General features: G+C 45.7%; 1 pseudogene; it reads left to right on the forward strand.

Moving 5' to 3' along the window:
* The window catches only part of LOC132342041 (serine/threonine-protein kinase PAK 3-like), a 56486-nt pseudogene extending 47421 nt beyond the window's left edge, over positions 1–9065 (forward strand).
* Positions 9066–20246: the final 11181 nt, after the last annotated feature.

A 20246-nucleotide genomic window follows, 5' to 3' on the forward strand; every position in this document is an offset into this window, starting at 1 on the left:
AATCCCATTTGGGGCTTTCCATTTAATATTTATTTTCCCTGGGTCTCCCCAGAATTCTCTCACACTTTCCAAGGATTGGAAAGGGTTGGGTCCTGGACTTTGGACCCAGCATAACCCTATTCTCTCTTCCCACTCACAATTTGTTTAATTTTTCAGGCTCCAATACCCCAAAGGAGGGGCTGGGTGCCATGCCTTGCTTTTTGAATCAGAGTTCACTGTCAGAGTAGATACACATGGAGTGTGTCCTACCATTTCGGTGTATTCTCTCCCCACCCTACTGACACAAATTGAGCTAATAACTCTTTGGTCCAAAACCCACCCCTCAGGCCTCTGTATCAATTTTGAGACCCTTGGGCTATCCCATTTCAGAAGTGTCTCAGGAGCCAAACCTTCCCCTCTCCATGGCCATTTCTCTGCAGATTTCAGCCCCCCATAAATCCAGCAATTCAACAAACCAAAATCTGTTGCAATTTCTTGAATTAGATCAATGAATAAGTTCCTGTCTGGGGAAGGTAATTCCTCATCAGCATATTGTTTTTCCAATACCTTGTACTGTTCACTCAATGTTTTCAACCTCTCCTTCTCAATTCTCTGTTTCCTCAATTCTGACTTACTTCTTTTCGTTTCTTGAATTATTTCTTTCATCTTTCCTTCAGGATCCTCATTATCTTTGTTGTTCACGAAACAAACCACCCTATCATATTGCAGGCACACCCTGTCATCATTTGCTCATGCCTGATCCAATATGAGTGGGTCCTTGTTCTGAATAATTTTAGTATCAAATTTCTTATTCTTTGTCACCCAATACATTTTCCCATTCATCGTGCATATCCCCAACTTTGCGCTATCATAACACAAAGGGTTCACCTGGTGATATGCAATAAAGACTGACTCTGTCTTTCCCCCGACCACATAGTTTGGTTACATTGGTCACAAATGGGGATTGACATTTGTTCTGTGTCATGTTTTTTCCTCTGGAACCTGTGATCGTTTGACTGCCCGTTCCTTAACCCTGCCTCGGGATTGATGCACCAAGTTCTGATTTCCAATTCACACAATTTCACCCAAGTGCCATTTTTGCAACAGTAGCTGCTAGTTCCATTCAGGCATTCCTCTGGGGCTTGGTATGTCGAGAGTCCCCCGTCCCCTGCGACTGGGACCACCTGAATGCATTTTCCACACTCATCCACGGAGCTTTTGTTTCCGTTGTTCCTGGGGATCTCAGTGCTCAGACTCTGCATCCTGCACATGACTAGGCTCAGGCCAATCAGGATTCCCACTAGGCGTACTCGTCTGCCTTTGCCTCCGCCCCCTGGGGTGCCACCAGCGGCAAGGAAGACCATCTTCGCGGCAGCAGGAATACTCTTCAGGGAAGACGCCCCTGGACCTAGACGCATACCTCCTCTTAAAGGCACCCCACCGAGACACCCTGATTGCATCGGAACTGCAAGGGACCCTGATGGACTTCCGGCACTCCATATCCAGGATTTCTCCTTGGGACCTAAGCTTCCCACGCACCCTGTTTTGAAAAATGCGAAACCACTCCTGAGAATCTAATTCAGTGATTCCCAAACTTGTGGCTAGGGTCAGGATACGGTCAGTCAATTCGAGTTCTTCCTCCAAACACTGAGTGGACAGTCCCTTTGGCCTCTCTCCCCTTTTGCAATGAATCACAAAGCCCCCTTGACAATATTCACACTTAAAGTGTACAAACGGATAGCATACACAATCTGACAGTATACAACTTATCCGCTCCTTGTTGGTCAATTACGAGAACATTGGAGTTGGATCTTCATGTTGCCGGGGGAAGAAGTGACCCTCCAATCGGGTGCCTCCTCCTGCTGTTTGACTTTCTTCACCCTAGACACGTGCGTCCAGCCCTTCTCCGCTGTCCAAATGGCCGTGTCTGTTGTCAAGAGCACAAGAAAAGGACCTTCCCAGTGAGGAGAGAGCGGTGCCTCTTTCCACACTTTTACAAACACCTTGTCCCCAGGCTGAATTTTGTGAATAGCAAACCCCAGAGGAGCACTCTGTGTCACTATCCCCTGTTTTCGAAGTTCCTGTAAGTTTCTGTTGATCGCAACCAAATATGGTTGAATCTGACCATCCTCAAATCTGGGGTGTCCCACCGGCATTCCATGCTTGTATGGCATTCCCTATAGCATTTCAAACAGTTAGAGCCCCGTCTCTGAATGAGGCATGGTTAGGATATTAAGCAATGCCAACGGCAGACACTTCAGCCAGGACATCTTTGTCTCCAAGATCAATTTTGATAACTGTGCCTTCAAAGTTTGTGTTGTGGTTTGAGCCTGGCGCAATGCTAGTGCCCCCATGAGAATACCTCTTTCCCTGGTATCTACTGTGAGATGTGATCAGAGACAGAGCAGAGCAGGCTCCAACTTAAGATTGAAAGAAAAAAAAGCTTTATTAACCTAAAACTACAAGAAAAAAAACACAGAACACAGGATGAAAACCTTCAAAATTTTCTCCTCCTCCCCTACCAAATTTCCAATTCCATTACCACCCCTTAAATCACCCACTCTCAGTCCATCATCACCCTTTAGTTAATCAATTTTTAATTCCTCGAGAAGAGAGGAGAATTCCTCTTGCACCACAGACTTCCCCAGGAAACAGTTGAAACTTCTCATGTTTCCGTGTCACGTGTGGCATCGCCCGGAGAACATTTGCCATCATGACCTCTTCCTTCCATGTCCAGTGCTCTCACCACTGCACATGGACCAGAGCTGCTTCTAGGGTTTTTCCCTTTAAGGATGCTTTGTCCAGTTCCAAAAAGAGCACAGTCTTTCTCCTTTTGGGACACCTGTCCCCCCCAAATTTCACCCCCTGGGGCTGAGGGGTCTTTTGAACAGAGATCATCTTCCTCTTCTTCTTCGAAGACGGAGGGCACCACCACCACCCTTCTTACCCGTCGTCTCTGTTCACACACTTTCACATCACTGCACTCTCCTGGCTCTGAGCCATTGCCTCCCCCTAGAATACAGTCTCTGTGTCACAGGAACTCAAGTGGTTCTGCCATGGCTACACAAGAAAAGTCCAGCCCAAAGGCCACTCCATCATCTCCTCCCACCTAGGACTCTTCTCAACTTCTCTCAATATCTTTCACTTGCCTATTTCCTGCTATCCCATTCTATCTCATCAACTTCAGGAGGAATCAGCATTTGCAAGGTTTCCACCATCCCACAAAGGGTTAAAAGTCCCAGGCTCTGCCGGTTTGGTTCATGAACTCCCAAGGCTGGCTGCCCTGCCAGGCACCCCCCTGCTTCTCCTTCACACCAGGTGTGATATCACAACAGGCACAGGCTCTCGCTCTCTCTCCCTCCGGCGGATGGGGGGGATGGGGGATGGCTGCCCGAAGCCTCACAATGCTCTCTTCCACCCTTTGGCCCAGGCCTGGCCTACCTCCCTCCGGCCGCATGGCTCCCCTCCCCCCGCCCAGCTCGGAGCCGGGCAGGGGAAGGTCTGCTCTCTTCCAAGACTGGAACCCAAAGAGAGTTTCCCCTGGGAGTTCACAGCTTTTAACGCCCTGTGTTCTCAAAGGCGTATCTATGCCCTCAGTGGACAAATCAGGTGCCAATAATAAAATCTGAACACCCTTTGGTGTGGCCACACCATCCCAAAAAAACCTCATTTCCTCTCAAACCACAACAGTTTGATTCATCCTTTCCACTTGTCCTGAACTCTGGGGGTGCCATGGAGTGTGGTACTCCCACCGAATGCCCAAAGCCTCAGCCATTTGCTTAATAACCTTTGATGTAAAATGTGTTCCTTGATCTGAATCAATGTAATTCACTAACCAATATTGGGGTACAATTTCCTCCAACAATTTTCTGGCCACCATCTGGGCTGTTGCTTGAGGGCTGGCGAAGGCTTCTACCCAATGAGTCAATTTATCCACAATTACCAATATCAATTTGAACCTTTCCACTTTTGGCAATTCTGTAAAATCAACTTGAATTCTTTCAAATGGTCGGTACGCAATGGGGCGACTCCCCGGGGCAGCCTTCCTGGCTCTTGATTTGTTTACCTTTTGACAAATCAAACAACCTTATACCTCCTGTCCTGCCAATTCATAAATTGCCTTGCACCTGAAAAATTTTAGAAACTGCTCTGCCAGGGCCTGTGCCCCCCAGCATGTTTTCTGGTGCAACCTTCGCAGAATCCTCCAAGTAAATCATCTGGAAACTAATTCCCTCCCATCAGGTAACCTCCACTTACCTTCTTTCAATTTGCCTCCGATCTTTTCATAGCATTCGATTTCCTTTGGGGAGGGCTGAGGGGAGTCCTCAGGGGTTTCTTCCCTTTAAATTTCTGGGATACTTACCACCATCAGTGCCGCAGTTTTGGCCTCCTGATCCGCCAAATTGTTCCCTCTGGTTTGGAACTGAATTCCTGTCTGATGCCCTTTCACATGGACCACCACAATTTCTTCTGGCCCTCTCAATGCTTCCAGAATTTGTCAAGTCAATTCCCCATGCATCAGTCCTTTTCCCTTCATGTTGATCAGCCCTCTTTCTTCCCAAATCTTTCCAAATGTATGAACCACCCTGAAGGCATACCTCGAATTGGTGAAAATTGTTCCCTTTTTCCCCTTTAAGTCTTTTCAATGCCCCCAAAACCGCATGCAATTTGCATGCCTGTGCAGACCAGCTTGCATTCAGGGGACCTGCTTCTATCACTTTCCCTGTCATCCCGTCCGCGACAGCGTATCCTGACTTTCTTTTCCCTTCAATCACTCTGCTTGACCCATCTACAAACCACTTTTCCCCTACATCTAATTCTTCTTCTTCTAAATCCTCCCTGATCTTGGTTTGCAGCTTGACTGTTTCCATGCAGTCATGAACTAATTTCTCTGCCGCCTCTCCAAACAGAAACTGTACAGGGTTCTGCGCAGTCGTTGTTCTCAATTCCAAGTCCTATGAGTGAATCAAAATGTCCTCTTACTTCAGCAACCTTGCATCTGTGAGCAGACTGGAAGATGGCTTGAAGATCCTCAAAAGTGTATATACCTGTTCCTAAAAACTCATCCAACCTCTCCGCCACTCCTAGCGGATCATCCATCAGCTTTCCCATCTCCTTTTTTAACACCCTTACATCACTGGTGTCTATCAGGGTGTGGACATATCCAATCACCCCCGGAGCCGTCAGTACCTCCCGTAAGGGATAGATACCAAGTTTTTCCTCCTCATCCCTGGTTTCCCCCACGGTTGACCTCCTTGTTCTCCTCGTAGTTCGGCATGCTGGGGGAAAGTCATCCCTGGTGACACCCGCCCCCTTCTCCTCGACTTTCAGGAATACTTGTGGCTGTGGCTGAGCCGCAGCCGCTTCGCCGTGTGGGGGAGCGGATGCCACCACTTGTTCTGGTGGCGGCAGTGGTGCAGTCACCTGAACTTGGGGCACCCCCACCTCGGGAGGCATCCCTGGCGCCGCTTGTGCCAGCGCGGGATCTGGCTGCTGTGGAGCCACAAGGTAAGGGGGTGGAAGGTTTTCCAATGGTTCCCACACCCTCCCTGCTTTTGCCACGCGCCGGCAGGCTGTACTGGCTACAGACCTGGGTGAGCATGCCTCCACATGTCCGCGTACTCAATTTCCTCAGGATCCCGCGGACTGTGACCGTTCACATGGTCAAACAAAGACTCACAGGTCCAACTTTCAAATGTGCCGAATATCGGCTAGACCACGTACTGTCCGATCTCCCTCCCTCCCCATTTCTCCATACTGTAACGGATCATCTTTTCCTTGGATTTCCCCCACCTCCATGGATTCTCATCCCAGTGTTCCAGCATCCACCCCAAAGGACGATCTTGGGGTATTTCTGGTAACACTCTCTCGGGGACCTGAGGGATTTTCGCATGGGTTTTCTTTTGTCCCTTGCTCTTTCCCAACCCCATTTTTTTGAGGAAAGTTAAGATTTTCCTTACCTTCTGTCATTTTCCTGGAACTTTTGTCTCGAGTCCCGATCCTTTTTCCAATGTCAGGTTTTCTGGCTTGCGAAAAGTCGCCAGCCTGACCAAGTCGGACAGCTGACCGCCCTGTTGACTTGTAGGTAGTGTTTCTTACCTGTTTCCTCTGGTGTCAGAAGGCGTATGAGTTCCTGGAACTTTCCAGGCTTGCTTCTCCCCTTCCGATCCCAAATGTGACTGGGTTTGCCCTAGACTCTACCCAAGCCCTGGGTCTCATATGTTTCGAATGAGAACCTCTCGCTTCCCCCTTGACTGACCACTTCCCTCACAGGATAGTGGAAAACTGCAATCGTGGGGTCCGCACTCGCTCTGTGATAATGTCACATCTCACACACGTGTCCGATCACGCTCCACCCAACCACGCAATACTTACGGTCTTTTTCCTGCATGGAATTCTTCATGCACGTTGATTTTTACAGATGGAAATAAAACTCAGATCTCAGAGATCTCTCTAGATCTTTCCGAGCCGAGAATGGGCCCTTATCTCCCTTGGCTGTGGCTCTGTTATCATGCAACTCCAATCATCATCTGCGGCTCCAGGCTGCAGCTTTTTGAGGATCTGATTGGTTCCGAAATCCGATTCCAGTCCAGGCCGCTAAAATCAGCGGGGTGCCCCACAAGCGAGAAAAGAGGTTCCTGGACCCCAATATCAGATCACGTTGGGCTGTCACCAGTTTGTTGTAAATGACCAAATCGGCAGCCAAATTTATAAAAAAAAAATTAATAAATTTATTAGATCGACAACCAAAAAACAGAATATTATAAAACCGCCACAGCCGAGACAGCGTCAACCCCGGACTTTGACGCTGGGTCAACCTGGGTCAAACTGACATAGTGTCAGTGTCTCACCAGAGTTTCACACCAACTGCTCCAGGTAGCCAGTTTTTATACAGTTTATTCTGCCTGAAGCAGAAATGACCTAAGATTTCTGTAGGTCCCTACATATGTATAACAGGAACTATACAGATTCAGTCCCTTACAAAAGTCAGTCCATTGGTTTGGATGGCTGTCTGAGCTCCTCAAAATGGTCTTCTTTTCAGTTGTAGCCAAGATGTTGCCAATCCTCAATGTAATCTTTTCCAGGTGTCGTTCTGTGAATGTTCTGGACATTCCTGGGACATGACCGATGATTGAATGGGAAGGACTCATTCATTCGTTAATAGTCATGATTTTATCTGGGCGAGTCCGAGAAATCTTTTGAATAGAAAGGAAGGCCCTGCTTCTGGCCAAAAGCATGGTTGGATCTTCATAATTTTTATATAGTTACAAAGCATGAATTATCTCTATCAACTACTACACTGCCAGGACACAGAGGAGAAGAAAGAGTATGGGAAGGGAACTGCCTGTCGGTGTCCCTGCACTCCTTAGGCCCTGGTCTTGCACTCTTCCATGCCGTCTGTCATGTGGTGCTGGTGCTTGCTCACTCGCTTGGTTTCACTTGTTTCCTCCGCTCAGCTTGGCCTCAGAATGTCTGCTTGGCGCCTCTCTGTCCTACATTCCTTGCTCCTGGAAGGCAGCATGCAGGTGGCAGAATTTTAAGGTAAGGGCAAAGAGCTGTCCTCAGCTTCAAGGATAGCATTTCAGCCCGCATGGCAATGGATTCGGGAACAGGTCTAAGGTGCCGCTTCCTCCTCTGCTGCCCCTAGGCTTCCCCAAAAATCTTTGCCGTGCCGCCTCCCAGCCAAAAGTGACGCGCTTGGTACCGAAGGCCAGTGGAACTTTTGGAAGCCCAGATGCCTTGGCTTGGAAACCTAGAAAAAACTTCCAAGAGTCTTGAAGCAGCAAGCTTTTCTTTGTGACAGCGCCATGATGCTGCACCCTGGCTCCCGATTCCCTGAGAAAGCAGTCCATCCCGTCAAGCTCTTTCCTTTCTGACAGGATGAAATCAGATCCTGCACGTTAACTTTCCCTCCCTCCTTTTTCTCTCTCAGTGCCTGCAAGGACTGCATTTCCTTCATTGACGCCAAGTCATCCACAGAGACATCAAAAGCGGCAATGTTCTTGTGGGCATGGTTGGATCTGTCAAGTTGGGTGGGTATCCCTGCTCGGGTGCAGCATTTGCAGCCTGTTCTCTGGGGCTGCCTTTTGGTGCGTGCCACTTGGCTAGGAGCGCCGCTGGGCCAGCGCGTGAATGGTCGGGGTGTTTTTGAAGGGGCCGATGCCTTCTTTCCCTGGCTCCAGCTCCGTGCAAGGAGAGCTCGGCTGCTTTTTCAGCTAGACTCAGCGTGGCCTGGCCAGGCTTGGAGTGGGCAATCCTTTTGGCTGCTTGGCCAGTGGTAGCTGGCTTTGACAGGCTTTGTTTTCCTCCTCAGCTGACTTTGGCCTCTGCGCTCAGCTCAGCCCTGAGCGCAGCAAGTGCAGCTCCAGTGTCGGCACTCCCAGCTGGATGGCACCGGAGGTGGTGAGAGGAGAAGCCTACGGCCCCAAAGTGGACATCTGGTCTCTGGGGATCATGGGGCTGGAAATGGTGGAAGGGGAAGCTCCTTACCGGCGGGAAGCCCGTCTCAGGGTAAGGTGCAGCTTAGAAAGAGGGCTCTGTGTGGAGAGAGCTGATGTGGCTAGCAAAGGAGCAGCTCGAGTGTCCTCTTGCATCCGTGTGCTGTAGGTTTTTGAACTGATAGAAAGGAACGGGCCCCCAAAACTGCAGAACCCCAAGCACCACTCGGCTCTCCATTGCGACTTTCTCCGCTGCTGCCTGCAGGCAGACGCGGACAGGCGATGGTCTGCCCAGGAACTCCTGCAGGTAAGAAAAAGCAAAGGGCTAAAAGCCCTGTCAGCTGAGGACGTCTGCATGAAGGGATGAGGAGCAGTGTGGGCCACGTGGCTGAGATGGGAGCCAGGACAGGAAGGGGCAGGGGGACATGCTGCCCTCGGTGCACTTGGTGTGTCTTTCTGGTAGCCAAGGAGTCCTGCTTGAGCCTGTGAGGATGTGATCCTGGAAAGTAAGGGTTCCTCTCTTTGTTTTCTTTTTCCTCTGGGCAGCATCCCTTTGTGACCTCAGGCCATCCTGCCTCTAGCCTGGCTGCTCTGATCACCTCAGCCAAGCAAGTGCAGAAAGACTGGAGAGGAGATGCCTGCGCCTGAGGAGGCCCTTGTGCCCTGCCAGCTGAGAGGAGGGAGAAGAGGATGTGTCATCTTCAGGCAGAGTCTCAGCCATGCCCTGAATTTTTGGAGGAGCTGGGCTGTAGATAGGAAATGGAAGGCTTTTGTAATTTGCTAGTTTAGGTGATAGGTTAGCATAGCTTAGGTTAGTTTAGGTGTCAGGTTTCATTTAAACCTCCGCTGGTTTCTTTTCAAAATAATTTTTCATTTTAGTTAAAATTTTAAAAAATTCAGGACATGTAGGGAACAACTTTGTAGGACTCTAGAAGGTAGATAACTTGTGTAATAGAGGATTGTTTTGCTTAGACGAGAGTATTGTAAATTTAGGCAAGCTCTGAGGTATCTTTGAAGTAGAAATGAAAGAATTGTCATCATAACATTAAGCTGTGCTGCAGCAGAACTGGACCCTGCAGGCGTTGCAAGCTGTCAGCCTGAGCAAGCCACCTGCAGGACCGAATGCTGAAGAGGCAGAAGTAGCAAGGGGCTACTTTCTTTCAGCCAGAGTCACAATAAAACTCTAAAGTATGCCGAGTCTTGTAAGGCTCCCTTCCTTGCCGTGCTGCAGCTAAGTGGCCAGCCCCTTTCAGAAGCCCAAAGAACGTCCTGAGCCAAGCTGCTTTGCTTGCCTTAACCGGGGAAAGCAAGGGCAGGAAGAGCAGAGAGGAAATGCCCGCACCTGAGGAGGCCCTTGTGCCCCGCCAGCTGAGACGGGGGTGTAGCCGTGATATTTTCTGAAAAGTCCCTTTGCCTGGATTTTTCTCCTGAGAGGCTGAGAGGCCTCAGGAAGAAAATGTAAACAATAGTGATCTGCTGCTGTGGAATGCAACAGGTGGCATCTTTGATTGGTCTCATGAGGTTGTTTCTAATTAATCACAGTCAATGGCAGTCCAGCTGTCTCGGGCTGTCTGGTCAGTCACAAGATTCTATTATCAATCCATTCTTTCCCTTTCCTTGCAAGCCTTCTGATGAAATCCTTGCTTCTATTCTTTTAGTATACTTCTAATATATCATTTTTAGAGAAGATGTATCATAAAAGAATAAATCAGCCCTCTGAAACATGCAGTCAAGATTGTCTCTCTTCCCTCATCCTGGGAGCCCGGTGAACAACACCAGCACAAGGAGGGAAAAAGGGGATGGATCATCTTTAGGGAGAGCTTCAGCCATGCCCTGAGTTTTAAGAGGAGCTGTGCCATAGATAGGAAGTGTCATGTTTTGAAGTTTTCTTGGCAAGGCTTTATTTAGTTAGAACTATGGAGCATAGAAAGCTTCCTTTGTGATGCATTACTTGGATAAGAGAAGTGTACTGCTGATGTAGGGAGGCTCAGAATTGTCCTGGAAGGAGAAATGGATGAATGGATGAACGGATGAATGGATGGTCATAAGAACAATGAAGCTAGCCAAGGAAAAGCCGGGTTTCAGTAGATGTGCTGTGTGCTGTCAGCCTGAACTGGCCGCCTACCGTCGGCCGGGGGCTATGTACAAACCACAAACAGGACGGGACTTCTGAGGAACGTGCCTTGAGCTGTTTTATTTTTCAGCACCGCTCTCACTACATGGTTCTGACAACGGGAAGATGCCATCAGCTCACATCCCAGGCAGCAGACAAAGAACTTGATGTTACAACTTACTTGATAAGCTTTTTGACCAATCACACAAAGCAGAAGCATATTGACAGTGGTTCCATCCAACCGCTATAGGCACACGTACCTTTGGTTAAGACAATGCCTGCTTATTTCGAATACAATGCCTGTTTGTAAGCCTTAAAACACAATGCACAGAGCTCCATTATTAAGCTTCAAACTTCCTAATATCTTGCTAGATAAACATTTTCTGCAGCTTAGGAAGTTATCCTAGACAAGCGTTAATACACAGACCATTGTTCTATTTGTCCTTGCTTTTCTAGATTTTAAATAATTTTTCTGCTGACCTATCTCATGGCTCCTGCTTAGCTCTAATCACAGTTCTGTTGTCTCTGATGCCTGCCTTTTGCAGCTTTCCCAAAACCATCTGATTTTGTGGATTCCCACAATTCCCCCTCTTGATTCATCTAAAAAGAAACCTTTGTACCTGTGTCGTTTATTAGTACTTTGCATTTCAAGCCTCGCTCTAATATTTCTTCTTTTTACCTACTTAAAGCTCCTTTTTCCTTGCTTTAATCATTGCTATATTACAACAGAGCTGTTTAATGCTTTGAAAGTCCAGTTAGTTCAAAGGGCATACATCATGCCTGACAATAATTACGAGTCATTGTTTGAAAAAGTCTTTTTGGTTTCAAGGTCATAATTCGAAACCTTCTTCTAAATCTATACCTTCATTTACCATCTCGGCATGATTCCGAGAACTCTCTGTGAATCCATTTCCTACCTTTCTCTCTTGTATGATAAAAACTTATTTGATAGTTTTGTCCATCATTTGTCACACACACACTGAAGTTTGCAAGGTACTATTACTAATATAACTACCAGAACACCCAATACATAAAGACCTATCTTACAAAGTTCCCTTAGCCAAGGTGCAAAGCTCCATTCTTGAAAGAAATCATCTAACCAGGACCCACCATTCTTCTTTAATTTGAGCTGTCAAATCTTTCAGCTTTTGTATGCTTTTGTGGATGGATTCAGAATGATCAGACAGGTTTATGGAACACAATCTTTCAAATTCCTCACAACCATGTCCATGTGCCAGTAAAAGAAAATCAATTTCTGCTCTATTTTGAAGGGTAGCGTTTCTAACACTATTAACATTGGTCAACCTATCAGGCATTGCAGTGGTTGTGGCATTAGTTTACTCAGGCAACATCCAACCCGATCCAATTTTTTCAATGCCATTGCTGAAGCCAGGTGGGGTGAGAACAAACCTGCTGAAACCCTTTTAGCACTATTCCAAGGCATGAAACACTCCTACAGTTTTCATCATAACAATGAGCAGATCTTGTTCCCTTACGTTTCTTCTTCATGACTGCCTCAGCAGTAGGTGCTATCATAGTGAGCATTCCGGAGCTACATTGGGCCACCTTCAAGGCATGATGGGATGCCCTGCCAAGCCCTATCTCCACCAATGAGCCAGGTATCCTTTTGGCAATTGTCGTGGATATTGGTTAGCCTCAGAAAGCACATCCCAACTGTCGGAATAATTACACCAAATCCTTAAATTTCTTTATATAAAATAATGGGAAGTAACATTGTACTTTGGAGGATCACCTTCTCGCCAATCATTAGCTATAAATGCGAAGCAAAAATCCATTGTAAAGAGCCAAGGATTTCCAATTCTTGGGGGTCAGATACTGCTTTGGGAAGTTCTTTGGCCCAGGTGTTCGAATTCAATATAGGATTGCTCCCATTGCCAAATTCACCAGGCTCACCATTAGATTGCTCTTTGATCAAAGGCAAATCGTTTACTGGCACACAGACCAGACAGGTTGAGAAAGGCTTTTCTGGTTCCGAATTAGACAAACATATGGTATCTGAGCCTGGTGCCTTGGCTAAGGTCACCCAAACATTTGTTTTTGGTTGTTCCACAGGCAAATCTGCACTACAAGAAGCAATGAAAACCCACCAACACCAGGATATCCTTTGATTTTGCTCCATCCTTTTCATGAGCTAATTTTTGGCAGAAATCCTCCCGTCAATCTAAGAATTTTGCTTTTTGACCTCAAATTAAGATTTCACTGTTGAAAGTCCAGTAGAGGGGATCTATGACATAACAAAACGAAAACCACGCCTTTGCCAAAAATCAGCTCTACGAAACCAAGAATTGACACACTTATAAATAACAGAAAAGTAAAGTTTGCAGGTTCCACTGATGAACAAGGAACGTCAGGCATGACCCGGGATCCCTCTGTTTGGCTCACGTCTGCATACTTGCTTCTTCAGTTTTGGACTTGTCAACATGTTCTGGGGTGCGATATGGTTTGTTGTTTTTGGCTGGGACCCACTTATTTCCTGCACCTGTAGAGACAGAAGCATACCCTTTGCCCCAAGTGATTAATCAGAAAGGACCTTCAATTTGTCCAGTCTCAGTGTTTCTAATTAAAACAGGGGGATTTTCTTTCAACCTTGCCTGTGTATTATTTGAAAAATGCCTAAAAATTGGTGGATTGCATTCTGCAACCGAGCTGTTGTAAAAAGTAAAAGCATACAAAGCTTTGTTCAACCTTATCCGTGGTGTGACCACTACTCCCCCCCCCCCGTTGATCTAGAATGTGTTTCAATGTCTGATGTGTCCTCTCAAAAATTGCTTGACTTGTGGGAGAGTGAGGAATACCAAGGATGTGATCAACACCCCATTCTTTTAAAAAAAGTGGTCACTTTTTGAGATATATATGTGGGACTATTGCTGGTTTTTACTTCTTGGGGCACACCCAATGAAGCAAAAGCTTGCAAAAAATGATGACAGGCATGATTACCTGCTTCACCTGTGTGAAGAGAAGCAAAACCTGCACCAGAGAAGGTGTCCACTGAAACTTGAATATTTTTAAATTTACCAAAGGAAGGGTATGTAGGCGAGACTGGGGGTAGCACGGTCGGGACGGATGGAGACGAGAGATCTCTGAAGCCAAGTTGTGGAACTTGCGGTTTATTGCAAAGGGCGTGGGTAGAGGGCCCTGCTGGGAGCTGCCAGCTGCAGCTCGGAGCAGGCCCAAGAGAAGAGAAAGGATGAGAGGGTAATAACGTAAAAAGGCAAGAGCTAAGAGCATAGAAAAGTAAGAGCGCAAGAGTAAAAGCAAGAGAAGAAGAGCAAAAGCAAGAGCATAAGAGAGCGAAGTTCCCGTTACAATACAATATATCATCTTCTGTGTTGAATATTCTGATTCTCACTAACCAATCTAGTACAGCATACAAATCTTATAGCATTTACATACAGCCTATAAGAATCACTACATTACCATATTGTGCTACATTTTAAACCCAAAAAACTACTCTTCAGACCCCTTCTGCCAAGCTGGCAGGGTCTGCTCTGACCTTTGGACCTGCCTGCTTGCAGAGGGTATTGTTTCATCAAAAGGGGATTACCTTCAGCCGGCCACACCATTGTTTTCTCGTTGTTCAGTAACTAAGGGATGTCAAAGCTTGCTTTCATTTCAATCTCGCTTATAGTTTCTATATTCTCAAAATCTTTTGCCAGGCAATCATATTTGTAAGGCTTTCTTGTTTCATCTTCCCCAACAAGGGTATTTAGTGACATCCATTTGCCATAACTGCAGGCTTTGAAAACCCCTTGGGTTGACCGTTCCTGTAGGGACAGGAGGCTGCACAAGCTGACAGTCAGGGCAAGTAGTAATGATAGCCTTGGCTTGACTTTTGTAAATTTGAAACATTCACACAAGTGCTTGCGCATTTTGATGAAAAAAGGCATGACTCAGTTTTGCTTGTTCAAAAATGTTTGGCAGAGTGTTTGAAATAACCACTGTCAGTTAGTCCGCTCTCGCATTTCCTTCCACTAAAAATCCAGGAAGCAAAGAATGAGCCCTGATGTGAGAAACAAAATATGGATTAGTTCTATATTGCAAAGTTGTATAAAGACGTGAAAGCCAATGATACAAAACGTCATTACTAACATCCTTTAAAACTGATCCTTCTAATCTCCTAACTACATTAGCAACATAAGCAGAATCTATGATTAAATTAAGAGGTTGCTGAAAAGCCTGAACCACAGCAGCAAGCTCAACAATCTGAGGAGATCTTTCTACTATTTGAATATCAGATTCCCAAGCATTCGTTTTTTGGTTCAACCAAGTTACGACTGATTTGTGACTTTTGCCAGAGCCATCAGTGAAGAGAGTTACTGCATTTAAAGGTTCTTCACTTAACTTAGGTTTCTCTCTAAAACTCAATTTTGCTTGCAATATTTTGTGAGCTGGGTAATGAACGGAACAAACACTGGGAAGTTCAACAATGCATACTGCAAATCATCAGAGTTTTGCATTGCCCAATGAAGATAATCCTTTTTAAATGGTAAGTAGATATTGGCAAATTCTTGACCCGCTTAACTTGAAAATCTTGTTCTGGCCTGAATTACAATTTGTGCTATCATCTCTAAAACCATAAAAATAGTCTTTGGAAAACCATAGGGAAGAAAAATCTATTCTATTATCAACAAAGGATATCTCTCAGAAGGGTCCCACTGAAAAATGAGTTCACAAAGTCACATTTTTTCTCCTAAAATTGCAAAAAAGAGTGGCTTTTCTGGAATACAGCAATGAGCTTGTTGTCTTTGGAGAGCCTCCATGACCTTGTCAAGGGCTGCACGAGCTTCAGGTGTTAGAGTTCTAGGAGAGTTGATGTCGCAGCTTCCTCTCAGTAAATTGAAAAGTGGACCCAGTACATCGTTGGTGATTCCCAAAACAATTCTGACTCAATTGATTTCTCCTAGAAACTGTTGTGAGTCATGCAAGGTGTCTACACTGGTCCGGAGCTGTATCTTCTGTGGTGTAATTTTTTTTTCAGTCATCTTCCATCCCAGATACTTCCAAGGTGGAACTTCTTGGATTTTTGTTGTAGAAATTTCAAGTCCACATTTTGGATTTCAGTAACAACACTAGCACGAGTTTGTTCCATCTCTGGCTGCCTTGGAGCCAGAGCAAATCATCAATGTAGTGTAGAATGAGCAAATCATCCATGTAGTGTAGAATCATGGATCTTGGATATTTCTGTTGACCTGGAGACAAAGGTTGTACGACAAAATATTGGCAAATTAACGGTGAATTCTTCATTCATGGAGGCAATGATTTCCAGTGCTATCTCTGCTTGGGTTCTCTTCGATTGGTGACTGGAACTGAAAAGGCAAATCTTGAAGTATCATTGCAAAAGAAGTGGGATGTGGAAAAAACAATCCTTTAAATCAATGACAAGGAGAGGCCACTGTTTTGGGATCATTGATAAAGAAGGAATTCCAGGCTGTAGAGGTCCCACGTCTTCAATCACTTCATTGATCATCCTCAGGTCACGAAGCAATCTTCAGGAGTCCGATGTCTTCTTGTGGATGATGAATATTGGTAAATTCCAGGGACTGTTCATGGGGGTGATGTGACCTTGCTGTAATTGCTCCTTTACCATTCTTTTAAGGCTATTTAATTTTTCTCTGTTAAAGACCATTGATCAATCCATATAGGATGACATATTTTCCAGTTTAGCTTTCAAGTGGCAGGTTTCAATGTGGTTTCCATCACAGGCCCTCTTCCATTTTCGCTTCTCTTTGGGACAGGACATCTCTCCCCCAGAGGGTGAGAGGCTTCTGAACAACAGAAGGACATACCATTGCTTTCCTTTCTTGAGGACCTGCAATGTTAATTATGGATGCACTTTTCAAACACACAGTAGTACCTCCAATCCCTGTGAGGGAACCTGCAGGAGCTACCAAATCCCAATCACTGGGCCAAAACACATGAGAAATTACAGTGACATCTTCACCAGTATCTGGCATGCCTGTAATGTAAATTGTTTTACCACAGTGAGTCAGGCTGCAAGTCAATTTTGGTCAGTTGTGGTCCAAGCATTGCACCCAAAACACATCATGACCAGAGGTACTAAATGGTACAGACATAAGTGAATTCTTTGGAAAGTTGTTTTGCTTGGCTGTATTCATGGGTAAAAGAAATGCAATAGCTGTAGGTGTTTTTGGTGGAATTACCATAGGAACATCAAATGCAAGAGCTGAAATTAATAGCTCTTCATTACAAGTTACTGAAACAACGGAGGGAAGGACTGAAAGTCCAATAATTTTGTTGCTGGCTTTGCCTAGAATCAAAAAATCTTGTCTTTGTTGAAAAAGATTGACAATTCCAGTAGGAATGCTTTCATGACAAAAATTATTTAAAAGATGAATCAATTTTGAGGAGGCCAATTCGAATCTTTTACCTGAGGGTATTGAGCTGGGACCATTTGAGGAATGGCTGACTGAGGGATAAATGACTGAGGTACCAATACCATTTCACTGGGTAGTTGGTTGCAAGGAGGTCACTACTTATGTCGGGGCACGGTGGTAATCCGCGCTCTTTTTTGAGTTTAACAACCAAGTTTTTCCATCGATATCAAATTGAGACTGGCAGTACTATGCAAGATGCTTCCCTTTCCCACATTTAGGGCAAATAGAAAGTTGTTTAGGTTGGATTGTGGTTGTAGGACAATGCCCTTTTCATGGGTCCTGCTTTACCACAAGCAAAGGAACAAGCCTTTTTATCAGAGTCCAACTGTACAGTATCAACAGATTTTGCAAAACTTTTTGCTTGTGTTTCTAAGGCCTTTTCAAATTTTTCAATTTGTTGTGCCAAATTATCTCCCAATGTTTTTCCTAACTTTTCTTGAGATTCTGCAATCTGCTTTCCAAAAGCATTGACTTGCACGTTAGCAAGATGTTGTAGAGACGTGAGCCTACTGCAGGGTGTTAGCATCCGTGTTACAGTTGGAGACTGGTCAGGTAAAGTTAAGATAATTTTTCTACATTCTTCATTTGCATTTACAAAAGCAAGATTTTGAATAATATAAGAGTGAGCTTGTTCATCTGGACATTGTTTTTCGATTGGTTTGTTTTTTGCTTGGGTTAATCTGTCTAGGAAAGAACCATAGGATTCCATTTCACCTTGTCTGATGGTAGTATAAGCATTTACATGGGTACCAGCTGGCTCAACTGAAAATAAAGCTTTTCTAGCATCATCTTTAATATCTGTTAGTACAGGCCAAGGCAGTTCCACCGCTTGATTTTCTGGTCTATGGACAGATGGATCACCTGCTATTTGGGTAATATCTATATTCTCATAAGGAGTATTTTCATATCTTTCAACCAATTTTTTAAGAAGTTTTTTCCATTATAATTCCCACAACAGACAATGTGAGTTGGTTAAAATCAGGGAAGTCACAATTTGACAATCAGCAGGGACTAAGTCATAAGAATTAAATATACTTTTCAACACATTATTAAAATAAGGAGAAGAGAACCCGCTCTCTTTCAAAGCTTGGCGGAGTTATTCTGTATCATGGTGAGAAAGAGTTTCAAATAATGGATTTACATCATTACAACCACATCTTACAGGTAATGCAAGGAGTTGTTTCTTTGAATCCAAATATTTTTCTAAATTTTGAATTATATTAGACCAATTAGGTTATTGCAAAGGAAAGTTTACCTCTGATTTAGACTGTGCTTTGTTTGTCCCTCTCACCACTCCTGTGTCTGATACAGAAGAACAGGTAGTATTGTCACTGTCATCAGCTGCCCCAGGAACTCTGTCAAGAAGCTCCAAGTTCTTCTTGGCAGAGGTGTTGCTGCAGCAACAAACTTTCCCTGCCAGTAAGGGCTGGGGAGGAGAGCTCCAACTTCTAGGCAGCAGTGCCACCTGAGCCCCACACCTTCCCAGGAGCCCTGCCAGGAAGGGCAGAGGAGGAGAAGGAGAGCTTCACATTCCCAACAATCCCCATCCCGCCCCCCACCCCCCCCCCCCCCCCCCCCGCCCAATGGAGGTAGCAGCGGAGGAATGCGTTGTATTGGTTACAGGAAGAAAGCCAGAGCCTGATAAATCACATCTCAATTCACTAAATTGGGTTTTATTAAATCATACAAATTGAGCTGCTCTCAAACTGCAGATCCCAAATTTGTATTTGTGACACTTTCCAATGGACTCTTACAGGTTCCACATGGTATCTCTGCACACAGGGATACAGCTGGAAAATTCTCAGCTCCAAGCTGCAATCTCGAAATGCTGTTTTCCCCCCCAGCAGTGAATGAGACAGGCTTCAAGGCCTCTGAGCAACCTGCCTGTGTCTCCACAGACACTTTTCTAAACTCTCCTGCCTTCACTCCATGCATCTCTCTGGGCAGAGCCATCCTGACCCCGCTTGGTCCCTGGCTGCTGCCTGCCGCCTCTGTCCACCCCCCTGCCTGCTCCCCTGCAGGCAGAGCCAAATCTAAAGCCCCCCCCCCGACCTGCTGTAACCGGAGGCTGGGCAGCCAAAAGCGATGAAAACCCTGGAAGAGGCTTGGGGGAAGAATTTATACGAAAAGAGCTCTCAGAACTGGAAAGCAAACTGCCCGCCTGAGCCGAATCTGAGGAGGTGACTTCCCAGGCAGGGGAAAAAGTTGGCAGGGATGACCCCCACCGTCCCCCTGCCAGGCAGAGCGGATCCAGAGCCCGCCTTGTGAGACCCTGCCTGCACAACTTTAGAACAAGGTCTGGCCGCATCTTGTTTGGAAGAGGAGCAGGGCACAGAAACAGCAGCCCCTGTTTTGTAAAGCCTCCCCAGACTCTCATTTCCTGGACCTGGGCGACTCCCCAGAACACAACCCCTGACCCCCCACATTCTTGGAACACAACGAAAATCCTGAATGCTGTCTTGGGAATTCCGGAGGTGGGTGATTCCGCAGAGAAATGGGAGGACAGCCTTTCACAGCACCAGTGACTCAGGGAATCCCAGAAGAAACAGAGGACACAACCAAAGCTGGAAGCTGATCTGATTCCTCCTTCCCAGTCTTCAGGGTTCTGTCCACACTGCCTGGAGAAACCCCAGATGCACCAGAAGGGAAGGAACCCCAAACAAAACCCGAGATCCCCCCTGAAGAGGACAACAGCCCAGCACCACTTGGAATTAAAGTCTCAGAACCAGGTGTTCTGTTTTGGCATTTGAGAAAGTCTTTATTATGATCATTCTGCTATAAAATCTCCATTAAAGCTCTGGAGACAGCCATTAGCTTGACCAAAGTCTCTTCCTTTTTGAGAGAGACTAGATTATAAATTTTCCAGTTCATCTGGTCCCGAAAATCAAAGGTAAAAGCAGACTGCAAGTCTTTGAGTTTTTGCTTTTACCCAGATTAATAAGTCTTTCAGTTCATGTTTTGATTTGTCTGCACATCCTTTATCCTGTAAAATTTTCTCAAGCTGGTAAAAAAGGTCCCATTCTGTTTTAGAGAAATGATTTCCCATCTCATTGCCCAAAAGCCCCTTATGTTGCTACTCATTACTTACAAGAACATCAGGTGCAGACGACGAAGGGGATGATCCATTCCTCCATTTAAAAGCCTGGGCCTCTGGCGACCAAAATGTCCACGATCCTCTTTTTTATTCTTCTAGTCGAACCAAGTTCCTCACAGAGGAACACCATTTATCACCGGCTGGGGGTCTATGTACAAACCACGAACAGGATGGGACTGCTGAGGACCGCGCCTTGATCTGTTTTA

Source organism: Haemorhous mexicanus, chromosome Z (genome assembly GCF_027477595.1).
Source record: "Haemorhous mexicanus isolate bHaeMex1 chromosome Z, bHaeMex1.pri, whole genome shotgun sequence".
Classification (NCBI taxonomy): Eukaryota; Metazoa; Chordata; class Aves; order Passeriformes; family Fringillidae; genus Haemorhous; species Haemorhous mexicanus.